Source organism: Lissotriton helveticus, chromosome 10 (genome assembly GCF_964261635.1).
Source record: "Lissotriton helveticus chromosome 10, aLisHel1.1, whole genome shotgun sequence".
NCBI classification, from domain to species: Eukaryota; Metazoa; Chordata; class Amphibia; order Caudata; family Salamandridae; genus Lissotriton; species Lissotriton helveticus.
In genome coordinates this window covers 390126635-390152363 of record NC_136071.1, presented here as the reverse complement: position 1 = coordinate 390152363, position 25729 = coordinate 390126635, and the positions used below count along the sequence as shown (strand labels likewise).

The 25729-nt window shown below is 47.6% G+C and overlaps 1 protein-coding gene across 1 annotated transcript in view; it reads left to right on the top strand.

Annotated features, from left to right (window-relative positions):
• Positions 1-25729, top strand: part of AGAP3 (ArfGAP with GTPase domain, ankyrin repeat and PH domain 3) — a 2202224-nt gene that overhangs the window by 1315316 nt on the left and 861179 nt on the right. The window lies entirely within an intron of this gene.

Sequence of the window (25729 nt, the reverse complement as noted above, 5' to 3'; positions counted from 1 at the left end):
GTCTCTTGGTTAAGTTTTAGGTGATTGTTTGAGAGCCAGACGTGTACCTCCCTGAGCGTGGCGTTGAGTCTCTGGATGTCAGCAATGGAGGAGGTTTCTAGGTAGAGTTGTGTGTCATCCGCATATAGGTGAAAAGGAATGTTAGATTTCCTGAGTAGGGAGGTAAGGGGTTCGATGTAGATGTTGAAAAGCTGAGGGGAGAGCACTGATCCTTGTGGAACACCCCTGTTAACAGGATGGAGGTCGTACTCGAAGACATGGGACATGAGACAGCAGGTAAACTAAATATGCCAATTAGGTATACACCAATGTTACAACGTTTAGGGGAGAAGTACATGCACTTTAGCACTGGTCAGCAGTGGTAAAGTGCTCAGAGTCCTAAGGCAGACAAATAGATACAGTAAAAATTGGAGGGAAGCAGGCAAAACTTTGGGGGAAGACAAATAGCATCTTGTAAACACCTATTCTAAGCACTTCAGTATGTCATTATCAAAGATTATTTTATGCTTTGTAGTGTGGGGTCATTACTCAAATTAATTTATGGGTGTCTCTGTCTGATTGAACTCTGAATGTGAATAAAATTAAAACGGTACTTTAAGCAGCTGGTGACACTGCGGATTATTCAAGATGGAAAGTTTAGAGGAAAGGGTTATGAAAGGGTCGTCTTTTTTATAATTAGTTAAATGGAAGTCAGATGTTCTGCTTAAGAATGTTTTAATTACTGCAAGTAATATAAATAACAGAAAAAACTATAGGATAAAAACAAAACAAGCCCTGTGTACCGGTATATGGGTGACTGCGTAGAAGACAGACAGAACAGGATGTCTCTTTGTAGGTGAGTCTTCGTATAGGCTCAGCAGGAGACGAATGAAATGCCTGAGTTTTTGGGTAGAGCTAAGCTAGGGAGTGCCTATCTAGAAGGTGAATTTGGCTCACTAAGAATGGAGCGAGTAAGTAGGACTACAAGGTGATTTGATTTACGGACTGTCGGTTATCAGGTACAGTGACGTTATTACTTGCCTGATATAAACTAATACAATAGAAATGCTGTGTAATTTTCTTCTTATGAATGACTGGCGATCATAGTAAGATTTTACATAGATCGCCAGCTTCCATCTATTATCCTTGAAAACCATGACTCCAGAGCCCAGCAGTGGACACTAGGTGGCAGCATTTGCTCAATGTTTACTATCCATGCCATTTGACATAGTCAAATGCTTCGCATGTGCTGTTAAGTAGAGATTTTTTTTTTTTTTATAGAGATGTGACTGATCTGAGTCCCAGATATTAGATTAACACCACTGGCCTTAGAAACCTTCAAACACACCGACTGACAGAGAGAAACGCTTATTAAAGAGTTCTGTTACTTTTTTATAGTAAAAAGCTGCAGTGTAAGTTCCAAGGAGTAGTTTCTGTACTCCTGCTGGAGTGGGCCTTGTGAGCAGAAATAGCTGGGATAATGGAATAAACGCGAGTCCAGGAACTTGTGATATTGCAGTTTTCAGGTTGGGCGAAAACGTGAGGCCGGGAATCTAGTTATTTTAATATAATTGGATTAATGTAAATAAATTCCGTGGACCCATCATAATGGTTATACTTTACATGGATCCTCCTTGAAATTTAGCAGGCATGGGCCATCAATGGTTAACTAGTACGGGTGTACATGAACAAACATTTGCACTGCAATAGGTCTGGCATTTTCGAGTACTAGAACTATTGGTGTTGTAAATGACATTGTCTTTTACCTATGTGTTTTGGTTAGGAGTGTTGTGGATGTATGTGGTGTGGAGTGGAATTATGTGGGTTGTATTGGAATTGCTGTGAAAGTGTATGGGGTGGAATTGTGTGGAGTGTGTTTGTGTTGTAGAATTATGTGGCATGGTGAATAGATGGGGTGCGAGCTGCACAGAAATATAGAAAGGAAGATAGGGATAGGTAGTTTGTGCAGGACGTGGTGGATGAACTTGAGACAGGAGCAGAATGAGTGTGTGAGAAAGAGAGAAAGAAGGGGAGAGCAGGCCACAGATGCATAAAGAGGTAGGACCTTTGTATGCAGTAGACACCCAAAGAAGAGGAGGAGAGCTTGGGTTTGAGGGACGGGAACCTTGAAAAGGCACGAGAAAGAAACTGTGAGCAGGCAGTATTGAGAGGAGAAAGGGAATGTAAGGGACTTATGAGAGGGGCAGTGGGATTGGATTGCAAGATGAGGGGGTAGTGGCAGTGAGGAAGAAATGAGAGGGGCAGTGGGTGTGCGGGCAGAGCTGAGAGGGTTGGTGGAAGTGCAAGGGAGAGGATTTGGATTGGAATTGTTTGTTGTGGAATTGTGTGAAGTTGATTGGTAGTAGAAATATGTGGTATGTCAGTGACATGCCTTTGAATGTTGTTTCCTAAAATGACTACTTATCCAGGCTCAAAATAGCGACAAAGTGTTTGCGACTGCTACTTATTATTGTACTTTCACTTACAACCAAATTCTCTCATTGATCAGTGAAGGACTTTATACGGTAAAGCTTTGCTCACTTACAAGAGTTACATTTCACAAGGACATAGTCAATTGTTTTTTGTCACATGTTCAAGAATTTGTGAAAAGGTAAAACTTCCCATACGTGAAAAAGAAACAAATTCCAAACTCTCGATAAGAAGATGAAATGCCACACTCTAATTCCAAATAACAAACAAAACACCTTCCTTATTAGTAACCCAATTTCCACGACAGCGTTGCAGTGCAAAAGGACAGTGCTATCTTGTTATGTGTATAGCACTGCACTGAAGCACAAAGCAAGATTTTGCCTTATGAAGGAGAGGAGAAAGAAAGTGGAACTGTAATAAGGGCGTGGACACTTTATTTTTAGCTGCAGGGAAGCTCATGAAACGTAGACGGAGAGGTATATACTTTTTTCCTGCAGGACAGTAAAGCTTTCTCCACTCACTCGCTGAAATGTGTTATCTCCCCCCAAAAATGCGAATGGCGGGCTGTAAGTTCTCACCATTTATAGGGCGTAATTGTTCTTGGCCGGGCCGCGGCTAAAGTTATTGTCATGTTGTCGAGGTTGGCGAACAGATGAAGGCGTAAGCCACAGGCGAGGCAGAAACAAGAAACACGACATGTGTGCCTTCCGTCCACCTCCTGTCCCCTACATCTGGCACGGACTTGTTGGTAGGGGGCGACCAGGAGGAGTGAGTTGGGAGCGAGATGAAGCAGGGACTGGGCGTGTGTAAACACTGGTTACATTACACAAGGACATATTCAATTGTTTTTGTCACACATTCAAGAAAATCAGAAAATGTTAACATTTCCCCAATGTGAAAAAGACACTGCCAGAAAAAGAAACCAATTTCAAGCTCTGAATAAAAAGGTTAAAATGCTACTTTCTAATTCCGAATAACACCTGCCGAATTAGAAAACCACTTTTGACGACAGCATTGCAGTGCAAATGAACAGCGCTGTCTTGCTATATATCGTGCTGCACTGATGCGCAAAGCAATTCTTTGCTTCATGAAAAAGAGGGGAAAGTAAATGAAACTGTACAAGGGCACGGACATTTTCTTTTCAGCTGCAGGACAAGCGCTTGAAACATAACGGGGGATGTATGTACTTTTTAGGTCTCGCCTCCGCAGCTCGCATGCGCTGCAGAGGAAAGAGACCGTTATCCATCGGTAGAGCTTTCCAGTCAAAAACGTGCACACGTTGCATTGCTTCCAATGGCAACGTGTGCACGTCTGGCTAATCACTCGCTGGAGTGAGCAGCTGGCGCCAAATGTTATCAATTATCGGGGCGCCAGCCCCTTGCTCCCGCGAGGGAATCGCGCTGGCCCCCTCCTCTCTCCCCTCGCCCCTGCTGCCATCGAAGGCGGCGCGCGCTTGGGCTTATTCTTAGAAGGCCTCTGCGGGAACAGCTGTTGCTGATCACCCAGGCTGTCCAGTCTTGAATCCCCCCAATGCCCCTTTTTTCCACGAACCTACACTTCCCATCTCTTCAGCTCAACTCACTCTCGCAGTCGCAGGTTCCTTTTCAGGCTGATTTCTCCCTGTGGCACAGTTTTTCAATCGTTCTGAAAGGGGGCACGTAGGGAGTACTTGTGACAAGCATTGTTGCTGTCCTTCAATCAATCGATCAATCTAGCAGTCAGGTCTTGTATAGTGCGGCAACTCATCCGTGAGGTTTTCAATGCGAAGGGGGAGGGTGAATGCCAGCGGCGGCTGCTAGGCATGGGCTGAAGGGCTCCACCCCCTTTTTTTTCTTAAGGGCAGTGGTGAACCTAATTTACATTAGTAGCAGTCACGCAGTAGTTAGAGAGAGTGCTGTTTTAAAACAAAAACACTCACTCGACCGCACAGGCTGGCCTGTGTTGGCTGCTGCACACACCAATTGTACTTATTTTATTTTATTTGCAGTGTTGCCTGCAGACTGGCACATGCCCAAATTCTGCCTGCAAGGACTACTCTCTGCCAGGCTGATTATCTCACAGCCCAGAGGCCTATGAGGTCATCAGCTCGTCAAAGACATAGCCTCAAGTCTAATCTACAGCCCCTTATGGCGTGGTGCTAGAGTTAGCCCTGGTCGGGGCAGGAGAAAGCCCTGTAGCGCCAGGGCTTCACGTCCATCAGGGAGTGTAGAGACCATTGTCACGGTCACCCCACCCTTTCACAGCTCGTCACAGGGTGTGGTGGGGTCAGTGATGCACACTGATTGGCGCCACCCTGTGACGAGCTGTGAAAGGGTGGGGTAGATGTTACCGAAGAGAAGTATAAAAATCGATTTTGAGCTGTGGAGGAATTCGATTTTTCAAGACACACTACGCAGACTCGATTTAAAATGTCTGCTGCCCACGCTGCTTTGAATCTTCTTTCAGTGATCCTCACACCGACCTCCTCAAGTCTGTTCCCAGTGTTCAGAGATTTCCGACCGCAGGCCCACATACTTCACATGCACAGCTTGAATATGATTTGCCGTGCACTGCAACCCCACTAAACCCTGCCTTCCAGGCTCATCAGGAGAGCGAGACTGCACGAATCAAGAAGGCCGAGGGCTTCAGGTGATTGACTGGGGTGCTGTGCACAGCAAGGATCGGTCAGAAACTGGTGAGTACCTAATGATGGTTGTATAGACCGGGCTAAGCAGAGCGGACACCAAAGAGCTGGATAAGCAGGGCTCCCAGGTTACAGAGGCCGCATGCTGGGTAAGTGAGAGTACAGGGTGCCTGTCTATAGCATATTGGGTACCTGGAGACCTGTAGAATTACCAGATGACTGTATTTTATTCGTGTAAAAACAGTAAACTCATGTTGGTTTAAAGTGCACAGTCTACAGCTCCCAAATGAATTATGTTGCCAGAATCGAAGGCCAGCAGTGTAGCATTGTGCCCCTGGTGTCATCATCTAGCAAGTGAGGCTTTAGTTATTTTTCAACATGCATGAAAGGTAGTGTATAGGTTTGGCCACAGTGCAGCGTGAGGGAAAGGGCGGAGAGTGGGGCGGCAGGTCAGAGGTGCATTTGTTTTGTACAAAGAGATGGCAGCAGTTGCGATTTATCGAGCGGTGGAAAGCGTCTTAGTGTTGTCAAAAGACTAGCAATTGAGAAGGAGGCGTGAATCATAGTATGTGTACTTTCATATTGAAAAAGAAAGTGGCATTAACAGGAGAAGGTAGATTCTGGTAGCGTGTGGTGTTTTGTAAGAAAGGGATGTATAATCAAGCCCAATGTAGAGCGCTTTACTGGCATGAAATGGCAGACTTACAGTGTTTAAGTAAACATATTGCCTAATATAAACTACAGTGTATTGTTTTGGTTTGTTTTTTGGCTTGTTGTTTGTGGCAGTATGGTTTTGATGCTCCCTTTCTTCCGTTTGAGGCTGGCGGTCCCCTGGTCCGTGCTGGTGACTGTGGCTGATGTCTGTGAGCAGCACCCCATACAGGTTGTTTCTTAGCGCCTCCTAATTTAATTGGTATTTTTCCTCGGCTGACCACACAGAACTACTATATATTCTTGTAATTTCTTTGCTCTGTAGTCTTGCGTGCGTTTGGGAGCTTGACCATGGTTTTTCTATTCGTCGGATTCCTGTTGTTTTTGAGCTTCATGTGACTCTGATGTGAGACGGGTGGGGAAGAGAAAGGGTGTGAACGTGTCTGTTCTCAGGGGAGTTAAGTGTATTAAAGTTTCTGACGTGACCCAACTGTGCTTACTTTGAGTAACTGCGGTGTTGGATGTGTGCATCTGATTGACCGAGGTTACATCTTGTATATTTGTGAGAGGGTTGATGGTGTGTTTGCTATGACACTTAGCAGGTGTGTTTTTTTTACATTGCTGGCTTGAGTGAGCAGGAACACCTCACTTGTGTGATTGTGATGAAGGAGAACAGGTCCCTATGTTTGTTCCATGTGTGGCTGTTATGAGTCATGTCTGTTTAATGTGTGGATAGGGTTGTTGTATATTTAACAGATCAGTGGTTAGTGTGCTTTTGTGAGTTTGTGTGCGGTTGAGTTGATTTGTGTAATGTGTCTGTCCCCCCAACGCTGCGACCCCCTCAACCTGCCTTCCAGCCGCACCACTTTGAAACTTCACCAGCCGCCACTGGTAAATGCTGGTCGGAGGTTCCCAGGATCCTTGGAAACACAGGAATCAGGTACGACCGAAAGCTCACTCAGTTGCCATGTACCTCCTCTCTAGGCTTCGACTTTTAGCAGAAAGCAACTCGCACAATCAAGTTGTGCTCTGAGGGCGCTCCTGTGTGCAGGCAGCAGAGGTATCACTCACAAACATGTCATTGACAAAGTGCATTTGGAGTTACAGAGGCAGTAGTTAGATACATAGTACATATCCATCCTATGCGAACCAGACACACCCAGTTTGTGAAGAGAAGCACCATGGATCCGGGTGGGGTGAGGCAAAGTGCGGGCGCACACTCGCACTGTTGCATATTTGCACACCAATTCCAGCTGCAATCTGGACGAGCATACTGACTCCATCACTCTCAGCAGCAACACACTCCCCTGCAGGGTCACCTCTCACAACACCAGTCAGGTCGGCCTGGTAAGGTTTCTATATATCCGTGAGTCGACTCTGGGCAGGAGCAGCTCACTATATGGATCTGATTGCGTGTTACAGAAAGACATGCCAGTATGCCAGCCTTTCAATGTCGGGAGAGATCGACGGGCCCAGCGCATAGCCATATGTCGCCTCGTGTGCAAGAGCCACCAATCGCCTCACACCCCTCTGCACATCTCGGTCATAACTTAGCATTGCCACTAAAGAAAGCAGGCACCAGAGTCTCACCAGTAATGGTTTCCAGCTTCCGGAACACCACACACCCCCTAGGGCAGAACCAGGTCAAATGGGATCCCAAGGCCATGCACTGGAAGTACACTTTATCACAAATCATATCTGTGAAGACGGGCAGGTTGTAATATATTGTTGATATGCTTAAAGTGCAGAAGCCTATACCTACCGTTTAGCGATATAGACTTAACTACCGAACAACACTATTACCCCTGCATGTCACTGATAACTATTCCCAGGTCCCTCTACCATTCGAGTCCAGCTGTAATGACCCCCTTCCTACGCACTTCCTGCACAAAAGTATAATCAGCCGTCTGCAGGAGTGAGGACAACACGGGCAGCTATGTGTGTTACGCTCTGTATTAATGGAATTGAGTGGGAGTGGTGGGCTTATCACTCTGCTCCTGAGCCACCTCTCAAGTGCACATCTTGCCATCCTGAAAAAAGTACCCAGTAGTAGGCACTCCAAGATCTTCCAATCCATCAGCCACCCCCCACTCCTGACCTATCAGAACACCAAGCCAGAGGTATGTGTGGGGTGTACAGCAATGAGCCCGCGTGTCGCTCCAGAAGGCACCACCAGAAGTGAACCGTAGCTTTCAAGGAATCAAATATGCTACATTGCTGTATTGGGTCTCTAAACAATGCCTGGGGCAGTGTGTGGGTATCTGCAGCATCAAGTTCAAGCCATAGATGTGGTAAGTCATCTGGGCCATGAACCCAATAGTGAGCAAACACACTCTGTGCCACTCTAATGTTTCTAGACAGGACACAAGTCCTAAACAATCATTGGCATAGCCAATAGGTCTAGCTTTTGGGACCTCATAAGTATTTAGTTATGCAGCACAATATCCTTGGTACAACAACATCAACAGTTGCATGGCGAAACACTTATAAGGTCCCAAAGGCGAGACCTATTGGCTATGCCAATGCTTGTTTCTGTAGAACAGGAAATCTTTCTCTTGTCACTCGCCAAAAACTGTTATCTCCCCAAAAAACGCATATGTCGTCCGGCAAGCTTCCACCATTTATGCAGCAGTCAGTTCCCGATGGGGCCGCGGCTAACGCCTCCTTCCACGTCATCCAGGTTTATTTTATTTATTTATTTTATTTTATTTAGTGCATTTTTATAAAGCGCAGACATTACCCGAAGGTGTCAGAGCCCTGTACTATAGAACCAGTTATGTTACAAGAGAAAAGAGTTACACACTAGAGCATTACAAAGATAAACAGGAGACTTAAAAGGAAGGGTACACAAACACAAAATCCAACACAGCAAGCAAGGGTGAGGAATGTACAAGAAAAAATACAAGTTTACATGATGAGCGAACATCCTAGAGGGGCCTGAGAATTAAAGTCTTAGTTCTGAAAGTGTCTTTGGAAGAGAAGAGATTTGAGGTTGGTGTCTGGATGAAGGCGTAAGCCGCAGTTGGGGCAGAAGTAAAACAAGAAACCCAACACTTCACGAAACCAACAGACATTAAAAAGTCATACAACACATCGCACACAACCTTCACGAAAACAATAGACAAAAACAAGATAGGGACTTGCTTTACAGCTGTCGGCTGAGCACATTGTGTTTGTAAAGCCCAATGAGCCACGGCAAATGGAAAAAAATAGTGTGCCGAAATGAACATACATAGCCAGAAGTAAAAGCCCACAAGTGATAGGGCCAGTAGCCATAGGCAGGGACCACACCCCAAGAGAAGGGACAAATATTTGCAATTAACAACTGAGAAGCAAGGATTTTCTAAGGGCACCCAGCAAACAAATGGAAAGCTATGGGTGTGGTCTATGCCCACAGATTAGATAAAGCATGTGGAGAGACAGCGTATGCATGCTTCCCAGGCTCGACCTAAAAAAAGTGTGGAAACTGTGATGCTGTGTGCACTGATATCGGGGTGAGTGAGCGTTTGGGCGGGATCAGTGGCTTGGCTAGAAAAACAAAATACTCTGCAACCTCTTTCGGGCTTAGACCTTCAGGTAACTACATATAACATAACGCACAGCCTAAATAAAAAAAGAATACACGGTAAATATGAAACTTCTATTAATGCATACCCTGAGAGATCTGTGTGTGTAACCAGAGAGTTACAGAATTGAATCCTGAGCCCAGTTTTACCAAGATTCATGCAACGCAATGCAGCAAGACAACTTGCTGTGCAGTGTGACAGGCAGAGAGCAGGAATGAGCCATATCTACTAAGTAGTGGTGCAAGGGTGCTTCTATTCCAGGTAAGATTGTTATTGTGAAGAAAAGGATGCCTTTCTTCACAAAACCAATGCTTAGAGTCATATTCCTGGTTGTTTGGGTCAGTGTTCTGCAGCATACATACAAAGAGGAAGTAACAAGGAGAAATAAACATATTTCTCCTCTTTAGGCCTCACTTGGAAAGGCATAGCATTTTGCAACATTCTGTGGTTTAGTAGTGTCAGTAAGTCTAGAAAAGCACCAAAACTATGGGTGGATGCGTGGGAACACCCACGCTCCACCCATGGGACGCCTTCCCAATGCAGAGTTAGGCAAGATAGCTTTGCGTGGCTTAGTAAATCTCACTGAAGCTCTTGCATCAGAAATCTTCAAGTGATTCCATCAGTTAAAGCCAAATCTGGCTTCTAAGCATCCTTTACATTTGCATATTAACCTGCTGTGCACATTTACATTTCTTTCAGTCAAGCAGGCACCCTGGCAAGGTGGCCTGTTTAGCTGTCTGCCCCTCCCTCAGTTTCACAGCACATGAGACTTCCTTCGTTATTCTTCAGCAGAAGCATTTCAGCTGTCAGAATTAACTGTCCTAGGACAATTGATTATCTTTTCCCTACAAGTAGGGGAACTGTATTTATTAAATTGAAAAAGTATGGGCACTTCGTGCCCCTCATATGTTGTCCACTTTGACCACTGGGTGTGTCACACTGGCACTTTCCTTATGGTCCGGAACTCCCCTCCCACAAGTAGCATCTCATATTTAAGAATTTCCAGGACTGATCATATCTGCTTGTCTTTAAGTGCAGGCCAAACAAGACAAATGTTCATTTTGCGCCCTCTGCATCATGGGGGAAAGTGAGGTGACAGTGATGGCAAGGAGTCCAACTACTTTGATAAAGATCCCATTCATTGCAGCAGTGAATCACTGGCCAATCCAGCCTTTTCATTGGCTATGGGTGTGGGCTTTAGAGCGTGCCTTTCACTCATCTCACCAGCTTCTCATTACATTTAGGTGTTGGTATGGTTCAGCTGGGGCTGACACATCCACAGTACAACTCTTGCATGTGCCGTACTGCTAGCATCCATCCCACGCCCGTGTCATAACTCACCTTGATTTCCTGACATATTCTTATTCTGTGTCTAAGCCCACCTGCCTATTAAGCTGCCAGGAAATCTAGTTTAGCTTTAGGTCAGCCCACCTGGTTGACCTCTACTCACACCTGACTGTATCGTTCTCTTTGACTGGCCATTGCATGCCAGTCACCTAATTATTAAGCCTGGTCCAGCATCTAGAGCAATCCCTATCAGGGTGAGGTGACTGTCACCTGGGTGGAAAGGGTCAACACTGGGAAAGGTTCGAGAGAAAGTCAGCTGTCATGTAACAGAGCAGCTTATGCACCTGCAAGAGCACAGAAAGTTGGGTCTAGGTGTTCTAGCCAGAGTGTGCAAATGGAGCGCTGCCAACATTGTTGCCTGAATATGTCAGTCCGGAGAGAAAGTTGGGTGAACAGGCTACTGGTGAAATGAGAAGATGTGGAGAAGGTCGAGGGGAAGTAGGCCCCAGTAGAGGGAGGGAGTCCCTGAGGAGAGCTGGAGACTAAGAGGAAGAAAGCAATAACATTCAAGGCTCAACAGGAGGGAGTGAGACGGAGCGTGATGGAGAAAGGAGTAGGAAAAAAAGAGCAAGCAGAGGGGATCTGGGATTCCAGGGAAGAAAAGAGAGTGTTCGAGGCATGTGGGCTGCTAAATTCATATCTTAGCATTAGATCGCCGCCTAGTGTTGGGCTCGGATGATCGCACATTGTTGTCCTGGAAGAGTCTTCGAAGTATCCTGAGATAGGTGGCTCCTCCCCTGGACTACAGTGCGCATGGGCATCGGCTCCATCCCCAGATTGTTTTTTTCCGCCATTGGGTTCGGATGTGGTCTCGACGTCTTACTGTCGGAACCAAGAAAAACTAACTTTTAGCGGCCAAAAGGCCTCGATTTTCTTGCGTCGGTATTGTCTACGCACGGTCTCGAGTCTTCCGTCTCTTAGAGCCGGAATAAGCGGAGTTTTCTTCGCTCTCGGAACTTTGAGGCCTTCTCATCGCGACAAGACTGCAAAACTTTTCGGACATGGAGCGGAGCCCGTTTAAGTACTGCCCGCTCTGTGGGTCCAAGTACCCACACATCGATCTACACCCCGTGTGTAACAAATGCCTTTCGCCTGACCACGACGACGGCAAGTGCAAGTTGTGTGCACAGTTCCGCTCGAAGAAGACTCTCAAGCTTCGGCGCGCGGTGCGCATGGAAGCTAAACAAGCGGCCCCGGATCCGGAGAACATCTTCGGCGACCAGGATGAAGAGGACCAGGGTCATCATCTCCAAATCTCCCCACCCGAGACGGAGGTCGAGGCGGATCCGGGAGACGACGACGGAGTCGCGGGTCAAGGCCTTGAATACGTCGACGAGGTAGGAGACAACGATGAGATTTATGGGGCCGCGGCAGACAGCTCGGGGGACGAGCTCTGCCCCGAAGGTTACGAAGATACCGACCGGGACACGGGATCGCCTGTCGGCCTTACCCAAGACCCGTTGCCGCAAGCCACAGCCCCGCCTTCGGGCCCGGCCACGGACTTACTTGCTGAGCAGACTGTTTCGAAACCGAAACCGAAACCATCGGGATCGACAACACCTAAAATGGCCGACCCGAAAACGAAACCGAAACTTAAGGACTCGAGTGTCCCTAAGATGGCTGCCGTGCCGGTGAAAACGACGGTGCCCGCTACCCCATCGACTCCGTCGACCTCCGGTCAGCAGAAGTCGAAGAAGTCCGTCGATTCCGATGCTGCAAAATCGAAACCGACGCCAGAGGAGGGGTCCTCCAAAAAAGATGGTCGGCACGGGTCAGTGGCTACGACGCCGACGCCGTCCAAGCCCGCCAAAGTCGGCTCCAAGGAGGCTACGCAGGCACACGGAAAGAAGTCTGCGCCCCGAACGCAGGAATCGGAGGCGGTTAAGACGGTATCCGCGCCCAAAGCGCACAAGGCCCACAAGGACGTCGGATCCGAGGGAAAGATCAGACCATCCTCGTCGGCGCCGAAACAAACTGTGAGTGAGCCGTCCATCATAGCCGAATCACTGCAAAGAATCAGGGAGAAGGCCTTTGCCCCGTCGGCTCCGATACCATCGCCGCAGCCGCAAAAGGACACTCCAGCGAAGCCTTCTGGGAAACTTCTCTTTATTCTGCCGCCGAAGGAGGCGCCAAAAGCATTTTCAACCAAGTCGGCACCGAAACAGGTGATTTCTTCACCGACTGGCCCGCTTCCACGTCGGGTACTCGAATCAGAGGACGATTCAGAGCGTTTCATCGACGCTGACACAGGCAAACTGACCCTATATAAGAGGAAAATCACTTCGGAGCCAGTGGACTCCTATGTCATCCCACTAAAGAAGAAGAGGGTGCCCCTTGACGCCTCAGGCCTCACGGAACCAATCCAGCCTCCTCCGAGACGGAGCCCTACTCCCTCCCCAGAACACTCTGCGGGTGAGGGGTATGATGAAGACGAGCAGTACAATTTCCCTGTCAATGAACCTGATGCACAACCGGATTCATATGATGACACTGGTGACCAGAACACCCAGGGTGTGGGGCAGGACCCGCAGCTTTTTAATGCACGTGCTTCCCCGACTGAGGATTCAGCAGGTTTTCATGCACTACTCGAAAGGGCGGCAGCCAATCATGATGTGGACATGCATGCCGACCCGGTTGAGGAAGACTTCCTTTTCGACACTTTTTCAGTCTCTGAAAGGACAGTAAAGACACTGCCTATGCTTAAAGGAGTCCTCAAGCATGCTGGGGACATATTTAAGGAGCCTACAAGAGCGAGAGTGGTCAACCCTCGCATTGAAAAAAAGTACAGACCTGCACCTGCGGACCCCGCATACATCCGGGGACAATTGCCACTGGACTCTCTTGTGGTCGCAAATGCCAGGAAACGTGCCAACTCCCAGACAACGGGTGAAGCTCCTCCCCCGGATAAGGAGTCCAAAGTGCTAGAGGCAGGGGGCAAAAGAGTAGCTGCACAGGCATCAAACTTTTGGCGTATCGCCAATACACAGGCACTCTTGGCGCGTTACGATAGGGCGCACTACGACACCCTAGAACAGATTGTACAACACCTGCCTCCACAGTTCCAAGAAGCCACACAACTGCTCATTGAGGAAGGAAAGCTAATCTCAAACGCAGCCATCAAGTGTGCACTTGACGCTGCGGACACAGCTGCTAGAGCTATCAACACTAGCGTAATGCTGAGGCGACAAGCGTGGCTCCGCATCTCAGGGTTTAAACCGGATATTCAGACAACAATCCTTAATCAGCCAGTCAATCCTGAAAGTCTGTTTGGTCCAGATGTTGACACCACCCTAGAGAAAATAAAGAAGGACACGGCAACTGCTAAGTCCATGGGGGCCCTGCAGTCACAACAGTTTCGTGGCAGCAATTTTCGTCGCTCAGGTGCACGTGGAGTCACCAGAGGACAAATGGGTCAACAATCCCAGTTCTCTAAAGGTGGGGCACAATCCTCGTTCACGAAACAGAACAAGGGAGGTTACAGAAATAACAGCAACAGAGGTCGCGGCAGAGGAAACAACAGCTCCCGCTCCTCTGCTCCAAGCAAACAGTGACTCTCTGTCACTGCCCCCCGACCACCTAACACCTGTCGGGGGGAGACTACAGCAGTTCCTGCCCGTCTGGAAAAACATCACCACAGACAGGTGGGTGCGACAACTAGTCCAGTATGGTTATTGCCTAGAGTTGAGGTCCACTCCACCCAACATCCCGCCAAGGCAAAGGCCTATGTCCGCAGAGCACTTGCTCTTATTGCAGCAGGAAGTAGTGGTAATGCTGCAAAAGGGAGCAATCGAGCTCGTGCCGGTGGGAGAGGAAGGCACAGGGGTTTATTCCCTGTACTTCCTTATTCCAAAGAAGGACGGATCTCTCAGACCCATTCTAGATCTGCGTCCCCTCAACCTGTACATACTGTCAGAACATTTCCACATGCTTACACTGCAACAGATTCTTCCATTGCTAAACCAGGGAGATTTCTTAGCAACCTTAGATCTCAAGGATGCTTATTTCCACATTCCACTACACCCGTCACACAGGAAATACCTCAGGTTCACTATTCAAGGCAGGCACTACCAGTTCAAGGTCCTGCCCTTCGGAGTCACCACAGCCCCGAGGGTGTTCACCAAGTGTCTGGCGACAGTAGCGGCGCACCTCAGGAGGCAGAACATCCATGTCTACCCCTACCTAGACGACTGGCTCGTACAAGCCAAGTCAGAGCAACGGTGCGCCGCAGACATGTCGACTACAATTCACCTTCTTCACGATCTGGGTTTCTCCCTGAACTACCCAAAATCGCATCTTCGGCCGGCACATGTCCGGCAGTTCCTAGGTGCAACGATCAACACCCTGACGGCCATGGCTCAGCCAAACCAAGTCAGGATAGACAGCATGCAGGCTCTGATCCAAAGGTTCAGGCCACAACACTCGCTTCCAGCGAGAGTGTTCATGCAGTTGATAGGCATGATGGCCTCCTGCATCTTCATAGTCCCTCACGCACGGCTACATATGCGCCCGCTCCAGGAGTGCTTAGCGAATCAGTGGACACAGGCTCGTGGGAAATTGACAGACCTAGTGTTGGTTACCAGTCGGGCATACGACTCTCTGCATTGGTGGACTCCACACAACCTTTGCAAGGGCCGACTGTTCCAAGAGCCTGTGCCGCAGATTGTCCTGACAACGGACGCATCTCTCCAGGGATGGGGAGCTCATGTGCTCACTTACACAGTGCAGGGATTATGGACGACGCAGCAACAGAAGATGCACATCAACTATCTGGAACTGATGGCAATCTTCATGGCGCTCAAGTCCTTCATTGTACATCTGTGCAACAAAGTCGTGCTAGTCCGGACGGACAACATGACCGCGATGTACTACATTCAAAAGCAAGGAGGCACCCACTCGCCACAGCTGTCTCATCTGGCTCAGAGCATGTGGAAGTGGGCCATTCAGAGGAACATTTTCCTCATGGCAGAACACCTCCCAGGAAAGGACAATCAGATGGCGGATCTGCTCAGCAGGTACAGCCATCAAATGCACGAGTGGGAGTTACACCCATCTGTCCTCCACCCGTACTTCCAGCAGTGGGGTCATCCGGAGATAGACCTATTTGCCACAAAAGAGAACGCAAAATGCCAACACTTTGCCGCCAGGTTCCCTCACCCACAGTCGCAGGGGAATGCGATATGGATGAACTGGTCAGGCAAATTTGCGTACGCTTTTCCGCCAGCCCCTCTAATACCGCTGGTCGCAAGAAAGCTAAGGCAGCACGAGATGACTCTCATCCTAGTTGCTCCAACGTGGGCGCGCCAGGCTTGGTACACCACGTTCCTCGAACTTTCAGTGGTGCCGCATCAAAGACTGCGCCTCACACCCAGTCTTTTGACGCAGAACCATGGAGAAATTCAGCATCCAGATCCGCAACAGCTCAACCTGGCGATCTGGCTCCTGAAGTCCTAGAGTTTGGATACCTTCACCTACCTCCAGAATGCATGGACATCATCAAGGAGGCGAGGAAACCAACTACTAGAGCATGCTATGCTGCAAAATGGAAGCGTTTTGTCATTTACTGTACAGCCAATGACATCAACCCGCTAGATGCGTCTATCCCCAACATCATCTGCTATCTGTTGCATCTTTACAAGTGCAATCTAGCGTACACTTCCATTCGGATACATCTATCCGCCATAGCGGCTTATCTCCAGAACAGGCAGCACCTCTCTGTCTTCAGAGTGCCCGCCATTAAAGCCTTCCTTGAAGGTCTGAAACGAGTCATTCCCCCAAGAACACCGCCAGCTCCGGTGTGGAACCTCAATGTCGTTCTCACCAGACTGATGGGACCACCATTTGAGCCACTGCACTCGTGTGAACTCCAGTTCCTTACGTGGAAAGTAGCTTTCCTTGTAGCTATTACGTCTCTGAGGCGTGTCAGTGAGCTGCAGGCGCTCACAATCCAAGAGCCATTCATTCAAATTCATCCGAATAGGGTAGTGCTACGCACTAACCCCAAATTCCTTCCGAAGGTGGTGTCACAGTTTCATCTAAACCAAACTATTGACTTACCAGCTTTCTTTCAAAACCCGCAAACGGTGGCAGAAAGAATGCTCCATACCTTAGATGTACGGAGGGCGTTGATGTACTACATAGACAGAACACAACCCTTTAGAAAAACAAAACAACTCTTTGTTGCCTTCGCACCACAACACAAAGGCAACCCGATTTCCAAGGCAGGGATAGCCAGATGGATTGTTAAGTGCATCCAGATATGTTATCAAAAAGCCAAGCGCACTTTAACAATACCCCCCAGAGCGCACTCCACGCGCAAACTGGGGGCATCCATGGCTTTCCTAGGGAACATTCCTTTAGAGGATATTTGTAGAGCAGCCACGTGGGTTACACCACATACCTTCACAAAACACTACTGTGTTGATGTGCATTCCAAGCAGCAAGCTGCTGTAGGACAGGCTGTTCTGAAGACACTTTTTCAGGTTTCTGCAGCTGGCACGGGCAACCGCCGCTGATGGAGGGACTGCTATGTATTCTATGCTAAGATATGAATTTAGCAGCCACATGCCTCGAACTGAATATGCTACTTACCAGTATGCATCTGTTCTTGGCATGTAGGGCTGCTAACATTCATATCGGTTGGATGCCACAAGCACAAAACTAAGACAAAGAGGAGGACAATGCTGCCAACCAAAGAAAAGGGAAAACACAAACTGAGGGAGAATAACATCCTGAGATATCCTTGTATAAATACAGTGATATCAAAAGTAACACCTCCAGTGATAAGAACAAGGAGTTATTGGGCAGAGAATGCACAATATTTAGACCAGCTGACTCAAACTTGTCCGCACTCCACCTGTCAAGTTAACAGACCTGTAACAGTGGGGGCCTGAAACCCCCGGGTATGACAAAGGACAAAAGATTTAGAAAGAGTGGTTCTGATGAAGGTGGTAGTCTTGTACATCCACCGAAAAGTACGTTGACCAGACTATGGTAAACCTCTGAATGATAACACCAAGGTGGAATACTTTGTGATTCATTCATTCCGCCTGAACGTCATCGGTGTATATCAAATAAATCTTATCGCCCAATAGGCCTAACAACCACTACAACAATCCACTCCCTGCAAAATTTGTGCTGTACATTGACCAGGAGATCATCCCAGTTGGACATCAATAGTCAATGCTTCCCTGTCTCAAGGATCCTTCCCAGACTGTCTAAAGAGGGGCCAAGTCATTCCGATCATAAAAAAACCAACAGGGAATCCTGCTGAACCTAGCAATTTTCGTCCAGTATCCAACATTCCCCTGTTAGCTAAAGTGATAGAAAAATGTGTTCATCAACAACTAAGCCAGCACATCTCTAAATTCCAACTACTAGACGATTGCCAATCGGGATTTAGACCAAATCATAGTACGGAAATGGCAATACTGCACATAGTAGACAACGCATTACTTGCTCTGGACCAAAACAAAGCATGTCTTTTAACCCTTCTTGATTTATCATCTGCATTTGATACAGTTAACCACACCATGTTGCTAGAACGTCTGGAGAACAGGAGGTTTTTTTGGGAACGTTCTTGAATGGTTCAAGTCCTACCTGAGAAACAGATCACAAAGATTTCTGGTGAATAAAAACCTGCCTGCATACTCTCCCATTCAGATAGGGGCTCCACAAGGCTCAACCCTCTCCCTTCACTATTCAACCTATATGTGGAACCACTAACTGATATACTCCACTGTGCCAACATCTTTTTCCACATATACCCTGATGACACTCAGATTTACATTAAGATGTCCTCTTTGGAGGAGATCATAACAATGAACAAGGCTTTAAGGGCGATGATGCTATGGTTAACAAGCAATCAGCTTAAACTTAATGCAAAAAAAGAATTCCTCCTAAAATCCCCCACCAAAAGCCCGCCCATTAGAAAAGAATGGACCAACTTGATCACCGCACTCAACTGCACCCCGATCATTGTAGAATCAACCAAATCTCTCGGAATCACTTTAGACCAGAGCCTAAACATGCAATCACACATCAACACGTTGGCTAGAAATGCTCGATTTCACCTGAGCTATATTAAGAAATTGAAACCATTCATCGAAGCAGCAGACCTAAAAATGGCAGTTCAGGCATTAGCAATCTTGAGGATCAAATACGGATGCACAACACTTTTTGGGCTCCCCAAAATTGTAACTGCACCTCTAAAAGCCTGCCTCAATCCAGCAACAAGGCTCCTAACAGGTTCAAAAAAGATTTGACCATATCTCTCCTCTCCTAAAAGCGCTGAATTGGCTACCTTATGAAGCCAGAATTCAGCTCAAATTGGCGAGTATAACACACAAACCGCTACACTTCATTTTTTTTGTTTCAAAGTATTTTATTAATTTTATAATCATGTACATTAGCATTCCTGTTACAAGGTTTGCCAAACGTAGTTTGTAGAGCAGTGTTTACAGGCACTTTGAAATATATGTTTAGCTAATCCCCTCTGACTTGACTTGCTGAAAATTAGGCAAAGGCTGATAGAAAGAAGCAGAAGAGAAAGGGGTGAAAGGAGGATACAAGAAAGGTTCTGTAGTAATAAGACTAGTGAGACTAATAATCGCTTGACAAAGCCGTCGCCACGCTGGGTTGTTTGTGGCGAGGTTGGTAGTTGAGTCTGCCCACCCGTCCCCCGTAAGGCCATGGTAGTAGCAGCCCATATTCACGCCCCACCGCCCAACGAGGCTGGTGTTGCAGAGAGGAAATGGTTTCATGGGGGTTCGTAAGAGTCTAGGTACTTGTCGAGTGACTTCCACATCCCTCTGGCTGCTGGACTCCATGTTGAATTCTGTAGTGCAATGTTATCTGCCCCTCTGAGGTGCGTAACCCAGTTAACCCAGCCTCTGTATGATGTCTTACTTGTGTCCTTCCAGTTGGCCAGGACCATTTTTATCGCAGCGGTCAGCAGCAGGTCTAGTAGGTCTTTGTCCTGCTCTCTACCATCTCTCTCTACCATTTAATCCATCACAGACACAAACAGCAAAACCCACATGCGACACAAAGACATCCTAAAGACCTTTCAGGAGTTCTACCAGGAACTCTACAAAAACGACCAGACCTTGGATCTGGAGGCTTGCACAAAATACCTCAACAGACTTAGACTTCCACAGTTTTCCAGCGCAGACGCACAGAGATTAGGGCAAGAGATTAGCATCCCCGAGATTGAAATGGCGGTCAAATCAATGAAAGATAACAAAGCCCCCGGGCCAGATGGATAAACAGCCACCTTTTACAAGACCTTTCTAGAACAACTGAAACCTACCATGAACAGGGTCTATAATCACTGTGCGGAGGCTGGGTTGGTCTCACAATCCATGTCAGAAGCCAACATAATAGTCATCCCAAAGGATGGTAAGGACCACTTATAACCCAAGAACTACAGACCCATATCCCTTATGGGATTACAAGATATATGCAAAAATCCTAGTAGCCAGACTAAGTTGAATCCTACCCAACCTAATCAGCAACTCCCAGGTGGGTTTCCTAAGGACACCGATGTCTGACTCCTCTGCAGCATACTGGAACATACGCCCAAAAAAGCAGAACCAGCGGTAGCTATCACCCTCGATGCCGAGAAGGCCTTCGACAGAGTGTCATGGTCCTTCCTAGAGCAATGCATGCAATCCTTCAATCTAGGAGAAGTATATATACGAAAGGTGATGACTCTGTATGGCAGTGGTTCCCAAACTTTTTTGACCCGTGGCTCCCTTGACGTAATTGGCAGTTGGCAGTGGCTCCCCCCCATTTTTTTACCGGTGGACAGGTGGGTGGGGATGTAAGCCCAACCTCGGGAGTACTTCCTGTTGTCTTCCTTAAATTAATTGGGATGCAATGAAGGTATTTAATCATATTTGTAACAAAATAAAAAGATAACAGTTGTAAAAGGGGAAAAACAAACATTTTTTTATGTGCTGATACGTTTTCTCTCATCCAGAATGTTAATGCATCGTGAACTCAGGCGTGGGAGGCTGTATTGAAGCCAGTGACCATACTGATGTTTCAGTAATATTTTAATGCCTTCCCCTTTCAGGGACCATCCGAGAGTTCTACTGGATTTGGTCTAGAATAGATTAGAAAAATTACGATGTCCCGGTCTGTAAACGCACATTTGAAGATGTTTTTTAAACAAAATACACTTTATTTTTATTTAATTGTAAATGTATATTCCCTATTGAATATATAGAATATGCATTTACAATGAAATTTAAAGAAAGTGTATTTTGTTTAAAAAACATCTTCAGATGTGCGTTTACAGACAGGGCTATCGTCGTTTTTCAAATCTATTCTAGACCAAACCCAGTAGAACTCTCGGTTAATCTGGAGTTAAATTCCACCAAGTTAAGACCGAGCCACTCGGTATTATCATTGCATACTGGAGGAAAAATACACCCAACAGGCAAACACGCACGCCGAAATTCATTTAATACACCCCTGTCAACCCTCTCCCCCTGTCTGCCAGAACCCTGCCAACCCTCTCCCCCTTGCCACCCTCTCCCCCTGCCTGCCAGAACCCTGACTATTTACAACAAGGGGTGGTGAGGGACAGAGTCTCTGAATTAAGCAGAATACTCTCACCCAGTCAAGAGATCAGGGCTAGATCCAACACCGTTTTTTAGCTCATTGCACCATCCCAGTTTCAGAACCTGGCTGTATGCAAATTAGTCTGTCCCTGGCCCAGTGCATCATGGGAACAGGGCAGACCAGACTACAAAAGCCAATTCTTACACTGGGAAGGAAACAAGCTTCCGGGGACCGGTTTCTGGCATGACAGCCGTCTTCGGCCCGGCTTGCTTGAATCCTGATGGTGCAATGAGCAAGGGACTCATGTCTGAGTATACCCTTCCACGCTTAGGGTGGACAAAATTATTTACAACAAGGGGTGGTGAGGGACAGAGTCTCTGAATTAAGCAGAATACTCTCACCCAGTCAAGAGATCAGGGCTAGATCCAACACCGTTTTTTAGCTCATTGCACCATCCCAGTTACAGAACCTGGCTGTATGCAAATTAGTCTGTCCCTGGCCCAGTGCATCATGGGAACAGGGCAGACCAGACTACAAAAGCCAATTCTTACACTGGGAAGGAAACAAGCTTCCGGGGACCGGTTTCTGGCATTACAGCCGTCTTCGGCCCGGCTTGCTTGAATCCTGATGGTGCAATGAGCAAGGGACTCATGTATGAGTATACCCTTCCACGCTTAGGGTGGACAAAATTATTTACAACAAGGGGTGGTGAGGGACAGAGTCTCTGAATTAAGCAGAATACTCTCACCCAGTCAAGAGATCAGGGCTAGATCCAACACCGTTTTTTCGCTCATTGCACCATCCCAGTTTCAGAACCTACTGTATGCAAATTAGTCTGTCCCTGGCCCAGTGCATCATGGGAACAGGGCAGACCAGACTACAAAAGCCAATTCTTACACTGGGAAGGAAACAAGCTTCCGGGGACCGGTTTCTGGCATTACAGCCGTCTTCGGCCCGGCTTGCTTGAATCCTGATGGTGCAATGAGCAAGGGACTCATGTCTGAGTATACCCTTCCACGCTTAGGGTGGACAAAATTATTTACAACAAGGGGTGGTGAGGGACAGAGTCTCTGAATTAAGCAGAATACTCTCACCCAGTCAAGAGATCAGGGCTAGATCCAACACCGTTTTTTAGCTCATTGCACCATCCCAGTTTCAGAACCTGGCTGTATGCAAATTAGTCTGTCCCTGGCCCAGTGCATCATGGGAACAGGGCAGACCAGACTACAAAAGCCAATTCTTACACTGGGAAGGAAACAAGCTTCCGGGGACCGGTTTCTGGCATTACAGCCGTCTTCGGCCCGGCTTGCTTGAATCCTGATGGTGCAATGAGCAAGGGACTCATGTCTGAGTATACCCTTCCACGCTTAGGGTGGACAAAATTATTTACAACAAGGGGTGGTGAGGGACAGAGTCTCTGAATTAAGCAGAATACTCTCACCCAGTCAAGAGATCAGGGCTAGATCCAACACCGTTTTTTAGCTCATTGCACCATCCCAGTTTCAGAACCTGGCTGTATGCAAATTAGTCTGTCCCTGGCCCAGTGCATCATGGGAACAGGGCAGACCAGACTACAAAAGCCACTACCGACCGGTAATTGGATTTTGAGATGTAGGAGCATGCTTTACAGAATCGGTATTTTACCGAATCTGCATTTACAGATTCGGTAAAATTACCGAGTCTGTAAAAGCACATGTAGGTAGCACATCTTTGAGTGCCGCAGGCCTTTCAGATTCGGTATTTTAACACCCAATCCAATTGGGTGTTAAAATACCGAATTCTGGTGTGCAAGCACATGTGTGCATGCACACCTAGCCATGTGACAGACAGACATGCCCTTAGGGCATGTCTGTGTGCCACATGGCGCACATGCCTATTTTTGGGGTGCCAGAGGGTGTCAAAGTGACACCCCCTGCACCCTTGCAAAATTCGGTATTTACCGATTTTGTAATTACAGAATCGGTATTTCCCATTGATTCCTGTGGGCTTCACAGCCCATAGGAATCAATAGGAAATACAGATTCGGTATTTACAGATTCGGTAAATACCGAATCTTAAAGATTCGGTATTTACAGAATCTGTAATACCTACATCTCCCCCCTTCATATTTACCGACTCTTAAATACCGAATCGGTAAAATTCCGTATTTAGGAGTCGGTAAATATGATTTACCTACATCTGGCCCTTAGTCTGCTCCTAGTGTCCATGCCTGCTTCTGTCGTGCCCTCAGACTACCCTTCTGTCCGTGCCTGCCCCCATACCCCTGACTACCCCTTCTGTCCATACCTGCCCCCGTGCACTCTGGCTGCCCCATCTGTCCATGCCTGCCCCCGCGCCCTCAGACTGCCCCTTCTGTGCATGCCTCCTTTCTTCATGACCTCCGACTACCCCTTCTGTCCATGCCATCTTCATACGTGCCTTCTGACTCCCCCTTTCCATTCCTGTTTCCTTAAAGCGTCGGATTTTACACGATTATGCAGGTGGCATTTCTAAATTTCTAGCGCTGCCACTGCAATTTCCCACATCGTGCCGCAGCGCCCCTGGCAACTCATAGCGGCGCACCGGGGTGCGGCAGCGCACAGTTTGGGAACCACGGCCATTGGGAATCACAATCTGTGTCTCTGACACTTTTGTACATTGTAAATTGCGACTCGCAATCGAGCACAAATTGCGAGACGCAATTTACACTGTTCGAACATCTGGCCCATTGTTCTTTTATGGCAATCTTCATTGATGTCATGAGCAATGTCCCACTTCGCTGGTGAAAAGGTCAGAAAGATTTTACCAATAGATCAGAATGCTAGGTTCCACAGAAACATCTTCGGCGTGGCTGGATACTGCTGCTACGTCCCAAGGGTCAACAGGGCATCTATCTGCTCGCATAACATCCTTCTTCCATAGGGTCATTTAAAAATATTTTGTATAAAATATTTACACTCACTTGTGTTTATATTTATTGACCTTTTTCACAAAGTCCAATTTAAATTAATCCAATCTAATTTGCAGACAGTGTACCAAAGCTTGTTTACAATTCTTTAATGGGACCTTCCCAACAAAAGGTGGCCCATGACTGTACAAGTACAAATATTGCAAAAGAGCTCCAGACGACTATGCATGGCCAGGACGCATATGGCCTCAATGCAGATTCCCTGAAGGAGGACGAGGGGCTTTTCTCACGGCCCCATGAAAAGGGGCTCATGGGTGTTCCTGCGGGATATGTACGTGCAGGTAATCGTTGGCTTACTGAAAAGTGCCAGTCCTCGTTTGAAAGTGCTGCAAATGTGTGACCCAATGTCAGCAGCAAACGTTTGGAGGGGTGGAACTGGCAGGGTGACAGACCTGCATTTCTTTCTCTTTATGTCACCTCCTTGCCCTCTGCCACGAGCCGGACAGCTCGGTTTCTAAGCAGACCCTGCTGCAGATATGCACCTGAGAACCGTGCATAGCCACTCGCCCCACAGAGCTGCCCTGTGCATCCGGGGCGCTTTGTGATGATGGATTTAAAGAACCCACAAGTCCTCCCCACCAGCCGCATGCGTCCAATGAGGAGGCTTTAATGTGGGGGGTGACCGCTGCCAGGGGGTCGCGTCTTGCCTTAACTTCCCCATGCGCATCTTTCCTGTGCTTGCACGGCAGACTTTGCAGGGACCTCATTCTGGGAGGTGCACAGAGCTCTGGTGTGACTGTAGGGGGCCTACCCTTCAGTCACACCAGAGCTGGACTCAAAGGGCTTCAGCCCCCCCAGTCTCCTCCCCCGTCGTATGTGGCAGCCCGGGGATAAGAGCGCTTCCTGGGCACACACGCAGCCGCACCCGAGCACTTCGCTGGTCTTTAAAAGACCATTTGCAGGTTAATGAGGTCATGCTGTTGTTTCACCCCTTCAAAGAGCCCTTGCAGCTCCACTCGGCATGTTCCTTTAAGCCACATCGTGCCCGCGCACCTCATAACGGCGCACAGTTTGGGAACCACAGCTGTATGGGGACCCAAGGGCACGTATTGTCATTAACGGATCACTCTCCGAGACACTTACATTACAATGTGGCACTAGACAGGGCTGCCCACTGCCCCCCTCGCTCTTTCTGCTGGCATTGGAACCCCTGATTAGTAACATCAAAGAAAACACGAAAATAAAAGGGGTCGACATAAACGGCGTTGAAATAAAACTTGCTGCATACGCGGATGACATTCTGATTGTAACGGAGCAACCAAAGACCCCAATTAAGGCCCTGATAGACACCATAGAGGTATACTTCTGACACTCAGGATATAAGCTCAACAGGGAGAAATCAGAATGCAAACCCCTGAACATCCACAGCACTGGAGACTCCCTAAGGGGATCAGGTCTAGCCTGACAGCCAGGTTTTATCAAATATCTAGGTATACACTTTGGAAGCGACCTCATGAGCACACTAGGCCACAATGAGAAACTATTGGTAGAAAAGATAAAGAAACTCATGAAAGCGCTACACTCCAATTCTCCAAGACATCTAGCTCAGAATTTGGAGATTTCGGGGGGAAGCATACAATCCAGGAGTGCCAGAGACCTTGTGCTGAAGCCACCGATTTT